The following is a 12843-nucleotide window of genomic DNA, read 5'->3' as shown; positions in this document are numbered from 1 at the left end:
AACTGCCTCAAAATGGAGAGGAATTTACTAGATAACAAACTATTATTTTCAAAATGTTATGTTTGCAATGTTTTTCAAAATGTAATTTCCAACATAAATGTTGAACAAATTGACGTGAAATACTAGGTCATAGTGTTTAAGTGCCATTATCATTTTCTTTACAATCATGTTTTGATGTTTTTGCAAGAGATAGAAAAACTGAAACCTGAAACAATGGAAGAGTGACATCTGATTTGTGGAGAGCCCTGAACAGAAGCTAGAGAGCTCCCTGAGGGAGCTGACATTCTAGTTGGAAAGTGAAGGAAGACTCCAGAAGACATGATTATACTCATGGATTTTACATCTTTATTTAAATATAGATGTTAGCTTATTCTGTCCAAAATTAGTCAGAACTAACCTACTTAGTAGTTTCTGTTCAATTGCTTAATGTCCCTGCCTCACCTGTGTTATTGAATAGGGATACAAGGAATGCCTGATAGAGGAGCTGTGCCAGCATTGTGGTTGGCAAAATACACAGGCCTTATATACTTTGACTCTCCATGTCAAGGTAGCTCCACTATATCTCCACTTCAGGATGGTGGGGTTCTGGAGGATTTGTAAAATTCCAGGTGGCTTGGCTGAAGGACAAGAAAGGCAACTCCCCTGAACTCATTTCTAGTGTTCAAAATCCGTTTCTAAAGAACCTACCCTAATCTGCATTGCCTTGAACAATTGAAATCTTCACTCAGACTTGACTTGCTGACCTCTACCTAAAATTCCCCAAACCAATCGTGTCTTTCTCATCTGGGTATGTGCCTAATATAATTTTCAATTAGTGGTCCTCTTCTCCTCTCCTGAGTCTATTTAGTACCTCAAATGGTAATTTCCTGATTAGAATATACCTTTAGTCTCAAGATAATTATTAGGCAGTACATTTTAAAAACATTTTATGGCTTTCAAGTACTTTTATAACTGATATTCCATTTCTTTTCTCACAACCCAGCAAAACAAACATATTTTTAGTCTTTATTTCACAAGATGGGAAACCTAGGTTCGATGAATTTAAGACTTGCCAAAAGTCAGACACTAAATACAGAGCCGACTTTACTTTCTTATCTCAATAAATCACTAGGTGGTTGTGTGTTAGATGAATATGTTTTCAGTCACCTAGTTGCAATAATAATGGTCCTGGGTGAGTGGAATTTTTAAACAAATGAGCCTTTATAGTTTGCTTTTTAAAGTTTCATTAAGAATATGAAACATTTGCTTTTAAGATAAATAGCTATCCTCAATAGAACATACTGTGTGTGAACTGTTATAAGTGGTAGTCACTCAGAGGTGATTGCTCTTAATGCTTGTTTTCAAATCATTTGGAGTAACTGCAAAACGAAAGCCCATGAGGATGAGTAATTATTGTTCTGGATACATGTACCTGGTTTCCACTGTCAGACTGTTTTCAGAGGGTCACCAAGAATATTGCTCTTAACACTTATGATTAATGACTTGATGTAAGATCAAAGATCTGAAAATAATTTTGTAATAATAATTAAAATTAAAATTCCTTTAAAGTAGATCAGTTTATCCTTGTTTACTAGTAGAGACAAATTAATCTTCCTGAAGCATGCCATTTTAAAAACTGTCATTTTACCACCAATTTACAATTTTCACAGTCTCACTGCTCCAAAGAACCAAATTCCATAGCTGCCATTCAAAGCTCTTCACAAATCTTCTCTTCTATCTAATTCAACACTTATTCCATTACTCAGTGTATGTAAACTGCTCTCCCCTGGAGTTCTCCACGCGTTTTCATCTCTGCTCTTTGGCTTCATGCTATTCTGTCTTCCTGAAGTGTCTTTGATTCCTTTCTCTAAATTTTTAAATCCAAATTTTGTTTCAGTATCAATCTCAAATATTCCACATTGCCATGTTCCCCCAATCTCTCCATCTGAAACTATTTCACTATAGCTTTAGTCATGGGATTTTCAGAATTTCCCAAATTTTGCCTTATTTTTATTCAGTAGATCAATGTGAAGAGTGCTAAATGAAACCATACTGAAAGCCATGATGAGATGAGGTTCTGTGGCTATGTTGACTGTAGGGCTCTGTGGTTTAACATATTTAGGGGAAATGGTGCTAATCTGTACTAAACAGACTTCTTTACAGCAGAATTTCTGATCAATGCCTTCAGTGTATGGATGGCCATTCTGAGTTTTCTAGAGGATAGTGTATTAAACAGAAATCCTCAAGCTTGTTTGACCATGGAACTCTTTTCTGAGACATAGTTTCAGGAATATTGGTGTAGTGAAAAAAATAGGAACACGGGATTCAGACAAATGTGGATATAAATCTTTATTTTGATACTTATTGGCTGTATGAGCAGTTGTTTAAATTCTGATCTCTGCTCTTTACCTATTTATTATTGATTTGTCAGTACAAATCCCCAAGGATTGTTCTACACATTAACTGAGACACATGGTAGATGTTCAAAAAATACTAGTGACCTTTACTCTTCTAAGTTACAATTAAATTTATTTTATACCTTGGATTAAACACTTTATTTTCTGTTGTAACTATATATATGTACAAATCATTTCCTTATTTAACATATATTAACTGGACAAATATTTGTGCCAGTTACTGTACTGATGGATACAGATTACACAGGACATTTCCTATGCTCAATGAAAAACTATTTTATCTCTAGTCTTAATATCTTCTGAAGGGAGAATTCATAAGTATTTCATCAATGTGGCCACCTAAGAAACTATCATAATGCATGAAATATGTGCTTAAGAATTATCTTCATAATGGAATGTAGCCCACAGGAGAACAGAGACCTTATCTCCTTGCCTGCTTTCTCTTTCTTTTCCTTTCCCCTCCCCTCCCCTCCCCTCCTCCCTTCCCCTCCCCTCCCCTCCCCTCCCCCCCTCCCCTCCCCTCCCCTCCCCTGTCCTTTCCTTTCTTTTCTTTTCTTTTCACTATTGGATTTTATTCTGTCACTCACGCCAGAGTGCAGTGGTGCAATCATAGCTCACCTTAAGCTCAAACTTCTAGGCTCAAGCAATGTTCCCACCTCAGCCTCCCGAGCAGCTAGTACTATACGCATGCATTACCATGCCTAGCTAATTTCCTTACTTTTATTTATAGAGACAGTGTCTCTTTATGTTGCCCAGGCTGGTCTTGAATTCTTGGCCTCAAGAAATCCTCTCACGTAGGCCTCCCAAAGCTCTGGAATTATAAGCATGATCTACTGTGCAAAGATGATACCTGCTTTCTTTAGCATTGTATCCCCAGCACATGGAAAAGTGCTTGTCACATAGTAGAGTCTCAAGAAATATCTATTGAATGAATGACTGGACAAGAGTAATAGTGAGGTCTGTAATTCACATGTGTACAGTTAACTAGATTTCCAAGAACACGTTACTATCCCCCACTCTTAATAGCAGGAATCATTTTCTTAAATTTTATTAAAATTGTGTTAAAACTACTCATGAATGCATGAAACAAGGAAGCAAGGACAGGCATGTAGTTAGATTTAGGTCATAATTAGGAATTATATTTTCCAAGAAAAGTGTTGGAATATACATTCAAATATGTATAATATAGCTGGTGTCTTAGGACAAATATTTTTATGCCCTTTCAAATTAAACAAATTGTTTGCATGTATTTAAAAAATTGTTTCTTTATATTCTAAAGAACATTGACACACAAAGTGTGAGTTAATTACAGAAAGCATTTTAGCTGCCCTTTTGGTATCAGAAAGCCTTCTTTGCACAGATTCAAAAGTTTTTTTTATCACCAAAGTTAAAAATAAGAATTAAATGACAACTAGTGCTTGCAAGGTTGATTTATAGCAATTCATTACAACTTTAAATGCAAGACAGAAATACTTTGCACACTCACCATTCCAGTTATCCCTCAGATATGGACTCAGTTTGATGTTAGTTGGAAAGTTAAATCAAAAATAGAAGGCCTAGTTCTCCTGTAAAACTCAAAACCTGACACTCACACAAAGGAAAAAGGAAAACAGTGTTATGATTGCCAGAGTATCATTTTTCATTCTATGTAATATTGTCTTATAATTCAAATTTCAAGTTTTAAAGCAGAAAACTGTGCATTTATCTATAGTTGTCACAGAACTTTCTAGAAGCACTAGAAATCTTCCCAACCCAGATACACAATCCAGTGAATATCTTTTCGGTTCTAGACAAAACAAAAATATAACAAAGCACAGATCCTCATTTGACACAGGCGGCCACACAGAGCCAAGTTACTAAAAACTATGGCCATAAGAATTGAGCAATGACCTAGAAATGCTTCTAAGCAAATTCCTTTAACCACTCAGATTCAGTCATATTCATTCTTTAACCTTTGAATAAATTTAGCCTTTTAAATTTTTTATTAACACAACTGTATATACTTATGATGAACAACATGATGTTTTGAAATATACATATATATAAAATGGAATGGCTAAATCAAGCTAATTAACATATACATCACCTCATATACTTCTCATTTTTTGTAATTAGAACACTTAAAATCTACTGTCTTAGCAAATTTCAAGTACACAACACATTACCATTAACTGTGGTCATCATGTTGTACATCTCTTGAATTTATTCTTCCTGTCTAACTGAAATTTAGTATCCTTTGACTAACAGTTTCCCAGTCACCCATCTCGAGACTCCCACTCCTTGTGAACCACCATTTTTGCTCTGCTTCTATGATTTCAACCTTTTTAGAATCCACATGTAAGTGTAATCATGCAGTATTTATCCTCCTGTGCCTGGCTCATTTCATTTAACATAATGTTATCCAGGCTCATCCAAGTTGTAGCAAATCAAAATATTTCCTTTGTTTTTAAGGTTGAATCATTTTCCCCTGTGTATATGTACCACATTTTCTATCTCCACTCATCTATTGATGGACACTTAGGTTAATCCCATATCTTGGTTATAGTGAATAGTGCTACAGCGAACATAGGGGAGCAGATATATTTTTGAAACATTGATTCATTTACTTTGGGTTTACACCTATTAATGGAAATGCTGGGTCATATGGTAGTTTTATTTCTGCTTTTGTTGTTGTTGTTGTAAGGAAACATTATACAGTTTTTCATAAGGCTGTATTAATTTATATTCCCATCAACAGAGTGCAAGAGTTCCCTTTGGCCCCGTATCCTTTGCCAACTTTTGTTATCTTTTGTCTTTTTGATAGTGGCCATTCTGCCAGGTGTGCGGTGATATCTCATTACTTTAATTTGTATTCCCCTAAGGATTAGTGATATTGAACATAATTTTATGTACCTGTTGGCCATTTGTATGTCTTCTTTTGAAACATGTCTATTTGGATTCTTTGCCCAGTTTTAACTGGGTTATTTTTCTTGCTCTTGAGTTGACTGAGTTCCTTATATATTTTATCTGTTAACCCTTTATAAGATGTATCAGAAGCTTTTTAGTTTGATGTATTCCTATCTGTCTAATTTTGCTTTTGTTGCCTGTGTTTTGGGGGTCATATTTTAAAAATCATTACCTAAAGTCAAGGAGCTTTTCCCCTGTGTTTTTTTTTCTAGTGTTTTTACAGTTTCGGGTCTTACATTTAAATTTTTAATCTATTTTGAGTTGGTTTTGTATATTGTATAAGTTAAGAGTCTAATTTCATTCTTCTGCATAGGGATATCCAGTTGTTCCAACACTATTTATTGAAGCGACTATCATTTCCCCATTGTGTATTCTTGGCATCTTGGTCAAACATCAATTGACCATAAATGCATGGATTTATTTCTGGGCTATCTGTTTTGTTCCATTGGTCTATGTGTCTGTTTCATGCTAGCATTATGCTGTTTTGATACTGTAACTTTATAGTGGATTTTGAGATCAAGTAGTGTGATGCCTCTAGCTGTGTTCTTTTAGCTCAAGATTGCTTTAGCTATTCAGTGTCTTTTGTGATTCTGTATGAATTTCAAGATTGTTTTTCTAATTACGTGAAAACTGTCATTGGGATTTTAATATGGATTACATTAAATTTCTAGACCACTTTGGGTAATATGATCATTTTAACAATAATATTAGTTTTTCTAATACATGAACATATCTTTCCATTAATGTTTTTCTTCTTCAATTTTTTTCATAAATGTTTTATAGTTTTCAGTGCACAGATCTTTCACCTCTTTGGTTAAATTTATTTGTATGTATTTTATTATTTTTATAGCTGTCATATATGAGATTGTTTTCTTGGTTTCTTTCTTTCTTTCTTTCTTTTTTTTTGAGATGGAGTCTCACTCCGTTGCTAGGCTAGAGTGTAGTGGCGCGATGGCGGCTCACTGCAACCTCCACCTCCCAGGTTTAAGCTATTCTCCTGCCTCAGCCTCCAGAGTAGCTGGGACTACAGGCATGTGCCACCATGCCCAGATAATTTTTGTATTTTTAGTAGAGATGGGGTTTCACCATATTGGCTAGGATGGTCTCGATCTATTGACCTTATGATCCTTTCACCTTGGCTTCCCAAAGTGCTGGGAATACAGATGTGAGCCACTGCACCCAGCTTTACTTGATTTCTTTTTGGGAAAATTTATTATTCATGTATAGAATCATTACTGATTTTTATATGTTGATTTTTTTGTCCTGTAACTTTACTGAATTCATTTATTAGTTTTAACAGTTTTCATTTAGTCTTTAGGATTCTCCATATACAACATCACATTATCTGCAAGCAGAGACCATTTCCTTCTTCCTTTGTGATTTAGATTTTTTTTTTTTTCTTCTTACATAATTGCTCCACCTGAGATTTACAGTACTAGGTTGAATAGAAATGGCAAGAGTGGGCATCCTTGTCTTATTCCTGATATTAGAGGAAAAACTTTCAACTTTTCACTACTGAACAGAATGTTAGGTCTGGGCTTGTCATATATGGCCTTTGTTGGACTGAGATACATTCATTTTCTATCCAATTTATTAAGAGTGTTTCTCATTAAAGGATGTTGAATTTTGTCAAGTGTTTTTTCTACAGCTATTAAGATGATGGTTTGGGCCAGACATGGTGGCTCATGCCTGTAATCTCAGCACTTTGGGAGGCCGAGGCGGGTGGATCACGAAGTCAGGAGATCAAGACCATCCTGGCCAATATGGTGAAACCCCATCTCTACCAAAAATACAAAAAATTAGTCGGGTTTGATGATGGGTACCTATAGTCCCAGCTACTCAGGAGGCTGAGGCAGGAGAATCACTTGATCTCGGGAGGCAGAGGTTGCAGTGAGCCAAGAAAGTGACACTGCACTCCAGCCTTGATGACAGAGTGAGACTCAGTCTCAAAAAAAACGAGAAGATGATGGTATGATTTTTGTCATTCATTTTGTTAATGTGATGTATCACATTGATTGATTTGCACAGGTTGAAGCATCCTTGCATCCCAGGGATATATCCCACTTGATAAGGGTGCATGATCCTTTTAATGGGCTGTTGCATTTGGTCTGTTAGTATTTTGTTGACGATTTTTGCATCTATGTTTATCAGGGTTATTGGCCTGTACTTTTCTTTTCTTCTAGTGTCCTCAGCAGGTTTTGGTAAGAGGATAATGCTGGCTTTGTAACATGAATTTGGAAGTAGTCTCTTTCTTTAATTTTTTGGAAGAGTTTGATACAGGTTAATGTTAGTTCTTCTTAAATAAAAGTGCAGGTCCTGGGCTTTTATTTGATGTGAGACTTTTTATTTCTGATTTAATCATCTTATTGATAATTGGTCTGTTCAGGTTTTCTATTCCTTTATGATTCAGTCTTTGTAAGTGTTGTGTTTCTTACATTCGTCTTAATCACAAAGATAGTAGATGTAACTTTAACAAAATTATACTCATAATAAAGCTAATACATCAGTAAGCTGCAATTCCCACTTGCATTAAATAATTTTAGTTAAATTATATAGCTTGCTTATATATTAAACTGTATTAAAAATTCAAGAAAAACATTTCAAAGAATAGGTAAATTTTGTGTTTATAGTTCCTTCTGCTCTAAAGATTGTTAAATGACTTCATGTAACACAACATTGCATCTTGATTCTGAAATTCTGCCTTTTAAGTTATCATACTTTAATTACTTTAGCAAAAGTGATAAGATGCTAAAACAATAATCTGTTTTTATGGTATGACATCCTTCTAAATAATGACAGTGTGTTTGTGTGATTTAATTGATATTAAGAGATCTAGAATTGATATGTTTCGTATTTTAGATAGTACTAGTAAAATCTTATAATAGGATAAGACACTGGAAGAAAGTATGAAAAGATCAAACTACTTCAGTAAAACTTGTCATATATTCCAGAACATCCCATCTTGCAGCTTTGCGTATTTCCTACCAACCTATGTACTAACTGCAAATGTACTATAATGAGATTTGGTGGAGTGAGCGCTGCAGTTCTGCTCCAGTTAAAGAAGATTGCTGGAGAAAGTCAAATTTCCAGGCCTGCACAACATAATATTTTAAAACTTCCTTTTGCCATAAGAAAGATAAAGTCATGGGGAGGAATACAACCCAGGCATATATAATACCTAAGTCTAAAATTGGGTTAGGATGTTCTTCAATGAAACATACATGGAGTATCACAAGGTACAAATCGATGATCATGAAAATGTGTTTCAAGATGATGTGTGATTTTTTTCAGTATCACCTAATAAACAAGATATGCTTATAAAATGTATGAAGAGGCCAGGCGCAGTGGCTCACACCCGTAATCTCAGCACTTTGGGAGGCTGAGGCGGGTGGATCATGAGGTCAGGAGTATGAGACCAGCCTGACCAACATGGTGAAGCCCCATCTCTACAAAAAATTACAAAAATTGGCTAGGCATGGTGGTTGCATGCCCGTAATCCCAGCTACTCAGGAGGCTGAGGCAGGAGAATCGCTTGAACCCTTAAACTCAGGAGGCAGAGGTTGTAATGAGCCGGAATCATGCCACTACACTCCAGCCTGGGCAACAGAGTGAGATTCTGTCTCAAAAAAAAAAAATTAATTTAATTTAATTTTTAAAAATACACATATATATATATATATATATATATATGGGGCTTAAGGGTGAGTAATGTTTGATTCATTCTTACATATCTGTGACAACATAATATCTGATATTAATAGACTTTAATAATTTGTTTGATAGCACTGTATATTACATTTTGGGGAAATATAGATATTATTTTAAGTAATTATTTAATTGCATTAAGCATGTATTCATGCTCACTTTATAGTAGTATCCTAGAACTACAGTATTTGCGGTGCCTTACCATTATTATGAAATAAACATATGCTAAAAATAAAAAATAAATGTCATGTCATTATCAGGTTTTATTGCCATATACCTCACAAAGATCCAATCAGAGGATTGCATTTGAATCTGGATTTCTATATTCATTTGAAATGTCTTATTAACAAGTGTACACTCATACTCATCATAAGACTTCTTGGAATAACATGCTAATTACTTTCCTGCACTCTGGCTCCCAAACCACAATGAATCCTATTATAAAAGTAAATCACTGCAAACTTCAAACAGCATGCATCCTTGAGATGCCACTATTAAAGGAAGCACCATGATGGGAAATCTTTGATGTTATCAGATATGATGGAAACTACACATTTGTATTTGCCTAAGTCCTGTAGACCAAAGCATTTCCCCTATCTTTAAATAACCTGAAACCAATTTCAAGTTCCTAAATGCTCTTCAAAGCAACCCACCTTAGAAGTAATGCTGATGTCATTTCAAATTCAAGGTAGTTTGCTTTTTCCATCTCCAGACTTCAAGCAGATCTGAAATTACAGGTTCAAAGAGAAAAGATATTATCTACTTTTACCCAAACCATTAGGCTCTGGTTTGATGAACAAACTATCATAGGTAATAAACTTACCTATGGTTATGAAAACATGGCATGTAACCATGTAGCTCAGAGTCTGAATAATGTAACTGCTTCCAGGGAATTCTGACCCATAAGTATTTAGATACTTCATGCTTCAGTTCTTTCTTTTTCTTGCATTGTTGACCAAAAGTTGAAAAGTAAACTTTGGGCCATGGTAACACAACAACTGTACACAACTCACCTCCTCCTGAACGGGACATTTGTGAAGCTGAATACAAAAATCAGTGTGTGCTTGACTCCAGTGCCCACAGGGAGCCTGAGCCACACAATTCGGAACATTCAGACTATGAATAACTCCTGTAGCAGCAGAGTTGGTCTGTGGCTTTTTAAAAGGCTTCAGATTTGTGGTCAATAGAACCATCCTTGAGCCTATTTGAGCTAAAGGATACAGTGGACCTACTGAATTCCTCCAGCATTTAATTAGGTTTCCTGTAATTGCTTTAAGTAAAAGTGGGGGAGAATGAGACCTGAAGTTATCACCTTGGGACACCAGACATTTGAATGTGGTTTTAATATCCTGAACGTATTTGTTGCTGCTCTGCATCTTATAAAGAGCCATTATAGTTCTAAGGAAACACATATTGCAAATTTATCAGCCCTTTGGTGACAGTAAGTTACTGCAGTAATCTTAAAGGAAGAGGTTTATTTCCAGTAACTGAATTTCTCCATGAAGAGGAAATGTATAAATAAATAAAGCAGGCTGGGCGCAGTGGCTCATGCTTGTAATCTCAGCACTTGGGAGGCCAAGGAGGGTGGATCATTTGAGGTTAGGAGTTCGAGGTCAGCCTGACCAGCCTGGTGAAACCCCACCTATACTTAAAATACAAAAAGTAGCCGGGTGTGGTGGAGCACACCTGTAATCCCAGCTACTCAGGAGGCTGAGGCAGGAGAATTGCTTGAGCCTGGGAGGCAGAGGTTGCAGTGAGCCAAGGTCATGCCATTGCACTCCAGTCTGGGTGACAGAGTGAGACACTATCTCAAAGTAATAATAATAATAAATAAAGTAGGCAAGAAGTATCAAGCACCAGAGAATAGGGGGGAAAAAGAAAGCGATAGAAAGATATGGGGACTGGGGAAGGAGATCGTGCTCCATTTTCCCATAGACTTCCAGAATCAGAATAATGTGAAAAAATACAATAAGATAGGAAAATGCGAGACCTGAGCAGGGACCAGGGAAGAGGGAGCAAAGTAGTGTTATTTGTTAATGGCCTGGGATTTTTGCTGAGAGATTGTTATGTTAGTTAGACATTGGCTAAAATAATATACTAATCTTCTTTCCACAAGAGGGTGATGGGTTGGAATATGCCAGTTACTTGGAAATTCTTTTTAAACTGGTTAATATATAAACATAAAAGGATTACTAATTTTCAAAACTTTGAAATAATTTTCAATATATTTCATAAACTTTCAACAATAGAGTTGCCCCCCAGCATCTTGTCATGCATGGGGATTACAAAACCTACTTTCTTGGACTTCATTTCCATTTAGATAGTATTTAATGGCCCTATGAGCTTAGTAGTTTCTGTGACACAAGCCCCATCAGCTCTTGATAGGAAATTTTGTTTGTTTCCTCAGTGGAACAACTCCTACTCCACTGGGTAGTTGTTAATTTCCCTGAGTGTGCTTAGTTATTTGAATATTTTCTAGGTGTTAAGGAAAGTTCTGAAATACAGGTTTTAAGGTATTCCAGAAAATATACCCTCACCTGTAACCTATAATCAAATGTTTTAAGAAATTTTAACTTTTATGAATTTATTCAACTATAAAGAATTGAATACATACACACAGATATATACATGCACACATACACATACACACATATCTATATCTCTTTCATAAATCATATATATGTATATATTTAATTCTCATCTGATCATGTCATCTACTTGCTTAAAACACTTTAGTAATATCCATGGCTGTTAAGAAGAAACTGAAAATCTTTTTTTTTCTTTTCTCTCTCTTTTTTTTTTTTTTGAGACAGAATCTCACTCATTGCCCAGACTGAAGTGCAGTGGTACAATCTCGTCTCACTCCAGCCTCGACCTCCCAGGTTCAAGCGACTCTCCTGCCTCAGACTCCCGAGTAGCTGGGATTACAGGCATGCGCCACCAAACCTGGCTAATTTTTGTATTTTTAATAGAGACAGGGTTTCACCATGTTGGCAGGACTGGTCTCAAACTCCTGACCTCAAGTGATCCGCCTGCCTTGGCCTCCCAAGGTGCTGGGATTACAGGTGTGAGCCACCGAGGCTGGAGGAAACTGAGAATCTTAAACATTGTAGATGTGAGCAGTTCTCAATTCAGCATGCATTGGGATTACTTGGCAGGCTTGTCAAAACACAGAGCTGCTGGACCCCACCCCAGAGATTCCTATTCAGTGATGTTGGCTTGGACTGAGAATGTGCGTTTGAAGCAGGTTCCCAGGTGATACTGATGAAGCTGCTCTGGGGACCACACTTTGAGAACCACTGGTCTACACGACTATATAAACTAGACCCTTCCTTGTCTCTAGCTTCATCTCATGCCACTGTTCTCTGTGTGTGGTGTTCAGTTGTCTTCCCCTAAATTCTCAAACTCCTAATTCCCTTTCCTGCTCTTTCCCATATGTCGGGTCCCTCCTGCTCACCATATAATTTAACCAAGCTAACTCATACTGAATCCTTCATGCTAGACTGGGTTCCCTGGTTACTCACTCTCATCCCTATGCCTCTCCTTTGCAGCACTGAACACAATTGTATCTAAATAATAAGTTGTATGATGCATTGTGAATGTGATACCTCTTCACAATAATATAAGTTCATTGAGGGGAAGGACTGTTTTACTGATTACTTTCATAACTGCTGATACAGCATCTTTTACATAATTGATACTTAATATTTATTCAAAGAATAAAAGAATGGGTGGACACATGAATCGTGCAAAGCAATTTATTTAGTTATTCTTACTGTACCCATACTTGACCCAA

The 12843-nt window shown here is 36.2% G+C and overlaps 1 protein-coding gene across 2 annotated transcripts in view; it reads left to right on the top strand.

Moving 5' to 3' along the window:
• UNC5C (unc-5 netrin receptor C) overlaps window positions 1-12843 on the top strand; it is a 391508-nt gene that overhangs the window by 239658 nt on the left and 139007 nt on the right. The window lies entirely within an intron of this gene.

Source organism: Aotus nancymaae, unplaced genomic scaffold (genome assembly GCF_030222135.1).
Source record: "Aotus nancymaae isolate 86718 unplaced genomic scaffold, 86718_ANA_hifiasm-v0.15.2.pri h1tg000006l, whole genome shotgun sequence".
NCBI lineage: Eukaryota > Metazoa > Chordata > Mammalia > Primates > Aotidae > Aotus > Aotus nancymaae.
This window is presented reverse-complemented; position numbering and strand designations above follow the sequence as displayed.